At 43.4% G+C, this 11,701-nt stretch overlaps 1 pseudogene; it reads left to right on the forward strand.

Moving 5' to 3' along the window:
- LOC106566303 (sarcoplasmic/endoplasmic reticulum calcium ATPase 2-like) overlaps positions 1 to 8,613 on the forward strand; it is a 70,688-nt pseudogene extending 62,075 nt beyond the window's left edge.
- The last annotated feature ends 3,088 nt before the right edge of the window (positions 8,614 to 11,701 follow it).

Genomic DNA, 11,701 nt, shown 5'->3' on the forward strand with positions numbered 1-11,701 from the left:
CAATGAAACACACACACGTGTAGTCTTGTTATCAATACACCACAACATACCTGAGCTCACTGTTCACTCTTTTTCATGGCTGTTGTCTTTTATTCCAGGTACCATGATGGTAAACCAGTGAAGTCCTCCCAGTATGATGGCTTAGTTGAGATGGCCTCCATCTGTGCCTTATGTAACGACTCCTCCCTGGATTACAATGAGGTTTATGTCCTTTATAACCTTCACTGTTATGTTCCTGCTGGTTGAAAAGGCCTGTCACATAAGCCTTTATCCGTGGTTCATTTATGGTTTTGAATATCAGAAGTCTTCTCCATTATGTTGTGGATATACAAGTTAACTGTTTTTTAGTTGTTCATTGCTACTATCTGGTGTGTGTTTTCTCCTCAGATCAAAGGTGTGTATGAGAAGGTTGGCGAGGCTACAGAGACTGCCCTCACTTGCCTGGTGGAGAAGATGAATGTGTTTGACACCGACGTCAAGGGCCTGTCCAAGATCGAGAGAGCCAATGCCTGCAACTCTGTAAGCCACCGTCAGCTCTCTCTTAATCCCAACATGATTCTCCTGTGAAAGTATTATAAAACTGTGTGTTGGTCCCAAATGTCAACCTATTACCTTTATAGTGCACTACTTTTGACCTGAGCTCTATGGGCCCTGGTGGTCAAAGTAATGCACTATAAAGGGAATAAGGTGCCATTTAGGACTTATGCCTGAGTGTGGTCCAATTCCATCAGACATCCCCAGGTTGTTGTTCCACTCCTTGTTAAAGATGTGTTGGTGTGTGTTTCTTCACTGTGTGGTACAGGTCATCAAGCAGCTGATGAAGAAGGAGTTCACCCTGGAGTTCTCCAGAGACAGGAAGTCGATGTCTGTGTACTGCACACCCAACAAGGCCCACTCCTCCATTGGCAAGATGTTTGTTAAGGTAATTATTAGCATCCATCTACAGTATTTCTCGGATTGTAGACCATATGGACACAGGAGAAATTCCTTATATAGTGCCTACTTTTGACTAGGGCCCAGTAGGTCACTATATAAGGAATAGGGTGTCATTTTGGACACAGTTCTAGATGCCGCTTCATAGTAACTATGATAAATGATAGGATTTTGATACATGTGTTTGTGTACTTTAACCGCTCTAGGGTATGTGGGACGCTACCATCCCACCTGGCCAACATCCAGTGAAATTGCAGAGCGCCAAATTCATTTACTATAAATATTTAACTTTCATGAAATCACAAGTGTAATAGATCAAAATAAAGCTTAACTTGTTGTTAATGCAGCCGCCGTGTCAGATTTCAAAAAGGCTTTACGGCGAAAGCAAACCATGTGATTATCTGAGGACAGCGCTCAGCACACAAAACATTACATTACTACCAGCCAAGTAGATTAGTCACGAAAGTCAGAAATAGCAATAAAATGAATTACTTACCTTTGATCTTCGTATGGTTGCACTCACAAGGCTCCCAGTTACACAATTGTTCGTTTTGTTTGATAAAGTCCCTCTTTATATCCAAAAACCTCAATTTTGTTGGTGTGTTTTGTTCAGTAATCCAATGGCTCAAATGCGGTCACAACAGGCAGACAAATTCCAAATAGTACCGGAAAAGTTTATAGAAACATGTCAAACGATGTTTAATCAATCCTCAGGTTGTTTTTAGCCTAAATAATCGATAATATTTCAACCGAACAATAGCGTCGTCAATATAAAAATAAAAAAAAGAGAAAGGCGCGCTCTCGGTCGCTCACAGCAAACAGCTCTGGGGACATCCCACTATCCACTCACTCAGTTGTCATTCTCCCTCATTTTTCAGAATAAAAGCCTGAAACAATGTCTAAAGACTGTTCACAACTAGTGGAAGCCATAGGGAATGGAATCTAGGTCCTATCCCTTTAAATGGTGGATAGGCTTTCATTGGAAAAACAGCCATTTCAAAGTAATGGCACTCCCTGGATGGATTTTCCTCAGCTTTTCACCTGTCATTTCAGTTCTGTTATACACACAGACATTATTTTAACAGTTTTAGAAACTTTGGAGTGTTTTCTATCCAAATCTACTAATTATATGCATATCCTAGCTTCTGGGCCTGAGTAGCAGGCAGTTTACTTTGGGCACGCTTTTCATCCGGAGGTGAAAATAGTGCCCCCTGCCATAGTGAGATTAAGAACCGGTGTCATTTTGTAGTTGTAATGTAGAGTGTGTAGGAAATGAGCAGAGGATAATGCTTTATTTCCTCTGGTTTGAGTTCCTGTCTCTGTCCCTCACTCTCCAGGGAGCCCCAGAAGGAGTGCTGGACAGGTGCACTCACATCCGTGTGGGCGGGAACAAGGTGCCCCTGACCCCGGGTATCAAGGACAAGGTATTGTCAGTGATCAGGGAGTACGGGACGGGGCGTGACACACTGCGCTGCCTGGCCCTGGCCACAAAGGACAACCCCATTGCCAAAGAGGACATGGTGTTGGAAGACTCAAACCGCTTCATTGAATACGAGGTGAGGAAGTGGGGGGTCATAATGCAGTGACAGTGACAGAAATAGCAGAGCATTTATTCAGAGAACTTACTTGGGCTTACTGTATAGAAGTAACATGAGGCTGCAAAAATAAATGTATATTGCAAAAACAAAAGATTTCGATCATACGGATGAGGCCTTGTGAGTGAGCCAAATCCAGGACTCTGGTCTGACTGTCTCTCTCCCCAGACGGACCTGACGTTCGTGGGCTGCGTGGGCATGCTGGACCCTCCCAGGGCGGAGGTGGCCGCCTCCATCAAGCTGTGCCGCCTGGCCGGCATCCGCGTCATCATGATCACCGGCGACAACAAAGGCACAGCCATTGCCATCTGCCGCCGCATCGGCATCTTCAGTGACAAAGACGATGTCTCCTCCATGGCCTTCACCGGCCGCGAGTTTGACGACTTGTCGCCGGCTGCCCAGCGAGACGCGGTGGTCAATGCACGCTGCTTTGCCCGCGTGGAGCCATCCCACAAGTCCAAGATTGTGGAGTTTCTGCAGTCCATGGACGAGATCACGGCCATGGTGAGTGAGACGAGGTCCTCCTGAGACCTGCCTCATCAGTTTCTGTGCAGCGTTGAACTGAAACTACACTTTGTGGTTTGGTTTTCATGATGAGCCCTCAGCATGTCATGTAACCTCTAATCCATATGTGATTAGTCTAAAGCTATCCTGTAGAAAAGTAGATGGCTAACCACGCCCTGTCCTTTCCCCATGACCAGACTGGTGATGGCGTGAACGACGCCCCTGCTCTGAAGAAGGCAGAGATTGGCATCGCCATGGGTTCAGGCACGGCTGTAGCTAAGTCGGCCTCTGAGATGGTCCTGGCTGATGACAACTTCTCTACCATCGTGGCGGCTGTGGAGGAGGGCAGGGCCATCTACAACAACATGAAGCAGTTCATCCGTTATCTCATCTCCTCCAACGTGGGAGAGGTCGTCTGGTAAGGATCACGGCTTTGTCCCAAATGGCTCCAGTTAAAGTTCACTACTTTTGACCCGATAGGGCGTTGGTCAATAGTTGTGCACTATATAGGGACTGGGCGTCATTTATCACAACCCCACATCGCTCAGTAAGAAAATCAAAAGGTTGTCAGTGCCAGGGTTAACAAGCCTTCATCCTCACGTAAATAATGTTATTCTACCATTCCTACAGCATCTTCCTGACGGCTGCTCTAGGCTTCCCTGAGGCTCTGATCCCTGTCCAGCTGCTGTGGGTTAACCTGGTGACTGACGGCCTCCCTGCCACTGCACTGGGCTTCAACCCCCTGACCTGGACATCATGAACAAGGTCCCCCGCAACGCCCGCGAGCCCCTCATCTCTGGATGGCTCTTCTTCAGATACCTCGCCATCGGATGTGAGTTCACTTGCCTTCTGTGGAGAAAAAAACTTCACAAAAGTGAAATATGGCTTAAAACTATGGCTTAGTTGAACAAGTGTTTAGGCTGTTGTGTGTATCCAGATAGCCATGTGTGACTCCTGTGCTCTGCCTCTTCAGGCTATGTAGGTGCGGCTACAGTCGGTGCTGCTACCTGGTGGTTCGTCGCTGCTGAGGACGGACCCAGGATCACCTTTACCAACTGGTAGGAGAACAATGCCAATACAACGCACACGCACTCAAACGCAGGCGCACTCACGCATAGACTTACTGAGCGGCTTTTCTCCTCTGCCCACAGAGCCACTTCCTGCAGTGTGGTCCTGACAACCCAGAGTTTGAGGGTTTGGAGTGTGAGCTGTTTGAATCCCCCTACCCCATGACCATGGCCCTGTCTGTGCTTGTCACCATTGAGATGTGCAACGCCCTCAACAGGTCAGACTATGCCACTACATCTTTCACGTTGCCTCTCTCTTTTGAACTTCTCCACTGTTGCTTTAGGCTTGACACTAGTAGCATAATGTTGTGAGATTAATCTGGTACACATGGTCAAATGATGGGCAAATGGCTCCCAAATGGGTTTTTAATCAGTGACTTAGCCCAGTTGTTCTCTCTGTTTCCCTCAGTGTGTCAGAGAACCAGTCCCTGCTGCGTATGCCCCCCTGGGAGAACGTGTGGCTGCTGGGAGCCATCTGCCTCTCCATGTCCCTGCATTTCCTTATCCTCTACGTGGAGCCCCTGCCGGTGAGACTACCTGCAATAATAATAAACCTGAGGCTACCAGAAATGATTTCTAGAACAATTACATGCTAGTGTAACGGGTGGGATAGGTGGAGAAACTGAAAAAGCAGGAGAGGTTATCCTCCTCACCCATGTTGCTACTTTCTCTACAGATCATCTTCCAGATCACCCCTCTGAACCTGACCCAGTGGCTGATGGTGCTGAAGCTCTCCCTGCCCGTCCTCCTGCTGGACGAGGTCCTAAAGTTAGCAGCCAGGAACTACATGGAGAACTACCCTGGTAAAGAGCTGGAGAAGCCCAGCAGCAAAGGCTGCTCTCTGTCTGCATGCATGGAAGGCATCTCCTGGCCCTTTGTGGCCCTCACCCTCCCCCTGGTGCTGTGGATTTACAGCACCGACACTAACATGGCAGACATGTTCTGGTCCTGACTGACTTGAGCACAACCCCCCCCCCCCCCATCTCTCTCCTCCTGTGTGTGCATAGTTAGTGTGTGTGTTTGTGTAGACTTGGAGTGTGCCTGCCGAGCGTGCATGAGAAGGACCTAGTTTAACACAAACTTAAAAATTATATTGAAAAGTCTTTTTGAAATTGTGAGTGGGTGAGGCTTTTGTGTGAGTGTCAGTTTGACCGTCACTCCTGTAGCTGTGGACTTTTTGCTGGTTCAAACAGAAAATAATGTATGTTTTTGTTGTCTATTTCCTTTTTAAATTTGAATTTTTTTTAATGATTTGGGATTATCACCTTCTCTTTCACTACAGTACAAATCATATTTTTGCGCTGCCCTTTTCATATTAGTATACAAATTAGATATTTAAAAGCAGTCCATTGACCTGTACAGAGATTGTAACACTATTTTATGCAACTTTTCTTTGTTCATCACTTTGTAAATTGTTGGAACGGATTGCAGGAGGAGTGGCTAAGAGAACGGGTAGGGTTACCTTTTTAATGTTTACTGTTGTCTTCAGTATAAACTTAGAACTCTTTCAGAGCCAATGGACAAGCACTAGATGGCAGGAGGTGGGTAAGATAAGGGTTTGTGGAGGGATTGTGTATGCATAGCTGAAAACGAAACAGAAGTATTCTGAAAATGGAAGCTGCATGTTCTTTAACCTAGCATGAACTGTACTGGGTTTTTCATTTATGATTTAGTCATTTCCCCACATCAATGTAAAAATGACATTTATGGATTTAAAAAAAAAAAACTTTTTGATTTGAAAAGCCAGTTTTTCTGCTGTAGGCAGAGCACAGCTACCTCAATACAATCCATTTTGCTCATTTCTAGATTCTTTCCCCTACATGGCTTTAGTCTTTATTTAACATTTAGTCCATATAGTTATGACACTTGATGTGTGCCCCTATTTCCTTGTGCAGAAAACAAAAATCTAATTGGCCTTCCCTCGGTCATTTTTTTAAGGGTATTTTGTCTTTGTATTTTTTTTTTTTTTTACTTGACTTTTATTACATTTATTGTTGTTTTGTTGGCAGGATTGGGTTTAGGATGTAAATGTTGCCGTCTTTGTGGGTCATGATTTTGATTCAAAGGAGAGAAAAGGCTACATCATTTTTTACTTAAAAAATACAGGTTTTCCAATTGACTACTCCAACCATGAACTTGCGACACAAAAGTCCCCCAAGGTTTTATTTTTTATATTTCAAGAAAAATACACTCATGAACCCTTTGAATCAAAGTGTTTTTGTCTTTCTTTACCAGGATTGAGCGAACATGGTGTCCAGATCATTTCTATACAGTGTGGTTTTTGTATGGGCACATACTTGAATATAGATAATGTAGAGTGTCTTTGAATGCTTCATCCTAATTGGGTGCAACGTGTCTGGCAGGGTGTGTTTATACAGAACTCTGATCTAGTGTCTGTGAAAGGTGCTGTATACCTTTTTAGAATAGTAGTCCCAAGGAGTCCATACCATCACACTAGTATTATTGTCTACTTAATAGGTCTGTTTTTCAGCAATCCAACATGGAAACATACCTCTGTGAAGCATGTCTTTTGGTAGATGCCTTGGTTTGATTTCACTGTGTCTGTGTTCTTTAACAACTGTGTGCTTTCTCCTTCAATGCCTTCCACTGGCTTCCCTTTTCACTAGTGAGTATTCCCTTTCACCACCACACTCCTTAACACACATCACTTCACATCAAAAATGTATAATGGAGAGATGACCCATAGCTATAACATTTTGATCAACTACAGACATCAGCATATTTTTGCATTACATGATTGCCTTTGACCAGCTGAGACCATTAGATCAATACATTTCTGCTGTTCTTGTCAGTTTGGGCTAGTTGTCCATCTGGTGCTCAGGCAGCTTTCTGCTGTTGCTGCAACTTGATGACGGCCATGGCTGCTGTGCAAAAGATTTAATTCACTTGTCTCTGACAGGCTATATCGATTCAGGATAGGCTTTTGACTGATGAGAGGCTTTTTTTTAAATGTATTCAGTGCACACTAAAACAAGGACTCTGTAAAATGTTTTGACAGGCAGCCAATTCTGATCTCTTTTCCACTTATTGGTCTTTTGACCAATCATATCAGATCTTTTCACATCAGATCTTTTTCAGAGCGAAAAAATATCAGAATGGGGCTGCCTGTCTGAACGCAGCCATAGAAGTCCGAGTTAGTTGGCTATGTTGTGGTTGATATTGGATTGATATTTCAAGCCATGTCTACGTTATATTCCTGTTTTTCTTTGTCACCATTCTTCTAATGCACTTTATCTGAGTGTCTATTTTCTCACACACCTACACTTGCAGCTTAAGCTCCCACACAATCTCAGATATCAGTGTGGGTGTCAAATCTAGTGTTTTGCTTGCATGTAAATATACTGGATGTAGTCTGTTGGCAATGCAGTAAAAATATATTTTAGACATGTTTTTCTGTTCTGATATTTTGTACTCATCATATTTTCCCTTTCTCTACAGGTGATGACTAAAACCTGCCATTCCATGTAGTCTGATATGATAGTCTCTACAGCTAACTGTCCTGTTCAGCATGTGTGTTCTGGGCAGCATTACACCTCGGATGTCTTGACCCGTACTGTATATTAGTGGAGGCTATAGGAGGACGGGCCCATTGTAATGGCTGAAATGGAATGGTATCAAACATGGAAACTACACGTTTGACTGTTCCATGAATTCCATTCCAGCCATTACAATGGGCCCGTCCTCCTATAGCTCTTCCCACCAGCCTCCTCTGTATATGTGACCTTTGCAGACATGGGTACAATGCATTTACAGTATATTCAAATGTTATGGGAAAAAATGACCAAATAGTAAGTGGCATGAGATAGTGTGGGATTGGTGGGTGGGGGTTTAACTGACTTCTTATATCGTGGTTAGACTTGGGAGAGATGGTGCCGTTTTGGATTCTTATATGCAGGGGAAGCCTTCCATGTCCCTGACATTCCTCCCTGCGTCTTCCTACCTTCAGTATTTCATACCAGGTTGACTATAGTTTTATATCCATGTACAATACACAGTAGTGCATGCCCTCCAGCTGTGAGTAGCCATGCAATTTATCTATATTTCTATAGTAAAATATTGTACAAAACTGCTTGACACAATAGATTTTACAGATAAATACTACAGTATCACTAATACTATTAAGTGTTTATCACTGATCAGAAATATTTCCTATTGTTTGGGAATTTGCACAGTACTGGGCCAGAAGACGGAGTCTGAACTTTAACAATATTACCACTAAACTACTATTAGTTGTGAGAAACTAGGACAGAAGACTGGCTTTGATTTATTAGTGACTTGCAATATAGCTGTGTTCTATACCTGTTGAATAAAATTGTCCCATGTCTTATCATGCAATATCATGTAACTTATTGAAGCTGCAGTTAAACTGATGTGTTAACATGGTGGGGCGTTAACGGGAACATCTGTACATTTGATTGATCATTACCTGTGCTCAATGATTGTAACATGCATCACTGAGATTGGTTTCAGTTTAATAAACTATTGAAACTTTATTTGGGTCTGTATCATTGTCTTGTAGTCAGAGTGCCAGTCTTTGTGCTCATACCAACTCATTGTTTGCCATAAGTGTTAGGCTTGGCAAGTGTGCAAATACACTAAACAAAAATATAAATGCAACAATTTCAAAGATTTTACTGATTTACAGTTCATATAAGGAAATGTCAATTGAAAAAAATCCATTAGGCCCTAATCTATGGATTTCACACAGATATGCATCTGTGGTCACATACCTTAAAAAATAATAATAATAGGGGTGTAGGTGTGATGCATGCAGCACATCTTTGCATAGAGTTGATTGTGGCCTGTAGAATGTTGTCCTACTCCTCTTCAATGGCTGTGTGAAGTTTCTGGATATTGGTGGGAACTGGAACACGCTGTTGATCCAGAGGATCACAAAAGTGCTCAATGGGTGACATGTCTGGTGAGTATGCAGTCCATGGAAGAACTGGGACATTTTCAGCTTCCAGAAATTGTGTACAGATCCTTGCAACTTGGGGCAGTGTATTAACATGAGGGGATGGCGCTGGATGAATGGCACGACAATGGACCTCAGGATCTCATCATGGTATCTCTGCATTCAAATTGGCATCGGTAAAATGCAATTGTGTTGTCCGTAACTTATGCCTGCCCATACCATAAACCAACCGCCACCAACACAACGCCATACACATTTTCTACCATCTGCCCGGTACAATTGAAACCGGGATTCATCTGTGAAGAGCACACTTCTCCAGTGGCCATCGAAGGTGAGCATTTGCCCACTGAAGTCTGTTACGACGCCTAACTACAGTCAGGTCATGACCCTTGTGAGGATGACAAGCATGCATATCAATCAAATCAAATGTTTTTATGAAGCCCTTTTTACATCAGCAGCCTAAAACCACAAACATTAAGAAATGCAGATGTAGAAGCACAGTGGCTAGGAAAAACTCCCTAGAAAGGCAGGAACCTAGGAAGACACCTAGAGAGGAACCAGGCTCTGAGGGGTGGCCTGCCCTCTTCTGGCTGTGCAGGGTGGAGATTCTAAGAGTACATGGCCATTAAGGCCACATCATTCTTCAAGATGTTCAAGCGTTCGTAGATGACCAGCAGGGTCAAATAATAATCACAGTGCTTGTAGAGTGTGCAACAGGTCAGCACCTCAGGAGTAAATGTCAGTTGGCTTTCAGAGGTCGAGATAGCAGGTGTGGTAGAGAGCGAGAGAGAGAGGATCGAAAACAAGAGGTCTGGGACAAGGTACAGTAGCACATCCGGTAATCAGGTCAGGGTTCAATAGCCACAGGCAAAACAGCAGAAACTGGATCAGCAGCACAACCAGGTGGACTGGGGACAGACAGGAGTCTTCAGGCCAGGTAGTCCTGAGGCATGGTCCTAGGGCTCAAGTCCTCAGAGAGAGCGAGAGAGATGGGGAATTAGAGGGAGCATACTTAAGTTCACACAGGACACCAGATAAGACAGGAGAATTCATCCAGATAGGACAGACTGACCCTAGCCCCCCTGTACAGTCTATTGCAGGATCTTTCATTTCAGCTCATGAAACTTTGGACCAACACTTTTTACATGTTGTGTTTATATTTTTGTTCAGTATAGCTAACCCAAGATAGTTAATCTGTGTCATTTACAGTGGGAGAAAATGAAGCATAGTGGGCAGAACAAGCAAGGTAGGCGTTTTGTAACATATTTCCTTTCGGGAATGCCTCCTCTGTGAAGTGTGCTTGTGCACAAACTCAATTTGACCTTGCATTCCTAAACAACACGATTTTTTACAACTAAGTGCACTGTGTTTGTAACATATTCTAGTTTTGGGAACAGGAAAATGTATTGAGAATGTTGCAGAACATCTGCTCAGTTTCACTTAGTTCCATTCACTCCCACTACCCGCGACTGGACTTCCTCTGAGAAAACGTTCTTAAAGGATGCTTCAGCATTATAGCCCCTGTGACATGTCTGGGTTTACCCCTTCTGTCTGTGGTACAGATGTATGCTTCGCCTCGCTGACATCGCCTAGCCGAATTATGCTATGTGCAAACATAACCTAGTATGAGGCACACTTGCTTCGCTGCCTTCAGTGTTCAATTCGGTTGAGATCTGGTGATTTTTAGCTGCGCAGCCAATTCCAGATATTTTTTCCAGTAATTGATCTTTTGACCAATCAGATCAGTTCTGAAAAAATATATATGTTGTGACTGGTCAAAAGACCAATTAGGTGGAAAAATATTAGAACTGGGGTATTTTACGTTTAATACTGGAGCTCCGAGGCATGCGTCGAAATCGCGAAGCAGTGTGTAGATACGTGCCGCGTTCACAGTGGTGGAAAAAGTACCCAACTGTTATACTTGAGTCAAGTAAAGATACCTTAATAGAAAATGACTCAAGTAAAAGTAAAAGTCACCCAGTAAAACTCTACTTGAGTAAAAGTCTAAAAGTATTTGGTTTAAAATATACTTAAGTATCAAAAGTAAAAGTATAAATCATTTCAAATTCCTTATATTAAGCAAACCAGATGGCACCATTTTTTTTATTTATTTAAAGCCACGGGCACACTCCAACATTTAGACATAATTTACAAAGGAAGTATGTGTGTTTAGTAATCCGCCAGAACACAGGCAATACAGATGACAAGGGATGCTCGGTTGATAAGTGCGTGAATTGAACTAATCTCAGCAAAAAAAGAAATGTCCCTTTTTCAGGACCATGTCTTTCAAAGATAATTCGTAAAAATCCAAATAACTTCACAGATCTTCATTGTAAAGTTTTTAAACACTGTTTACCCCCATGCTTGTTCAATGAACCATAAACAATGAATGAACATGCACCTGTGGAACGGTCGTTAAGACACTAACAGCTTACAGACGGTAGGCAATTAAGGTCACAGTTATGAAAACGTAGGACACTAAAGAGGCCTTTCTACTGACTCTGACAAACACCAAAAGAAAGATGCCCAGGGTCACTGCTCATCTGCGTGAACGTGCCTTAGGCATGCTGCAAGGAGGCATGAGGACTGCAAATGTGGCCGGGGCAATAAATGGCAATGTCCGTACTGTGAGATGCCTAAGATGGCGCTACAGGGAGACAGGATGG

This window comes from Salmo salar, chromosome ssa09, assembly GCF_905237065.1.
Source record: "Salmo salar chromosome ssa09, Ssal_v3.1, whole genome shotgun sequence".
Lineage (NCBI taxonomy): Eukaryota > Metazoa > Chordata > Actinopteri > Salmoniformes > Salmonidae > Salmo > Salmo salar.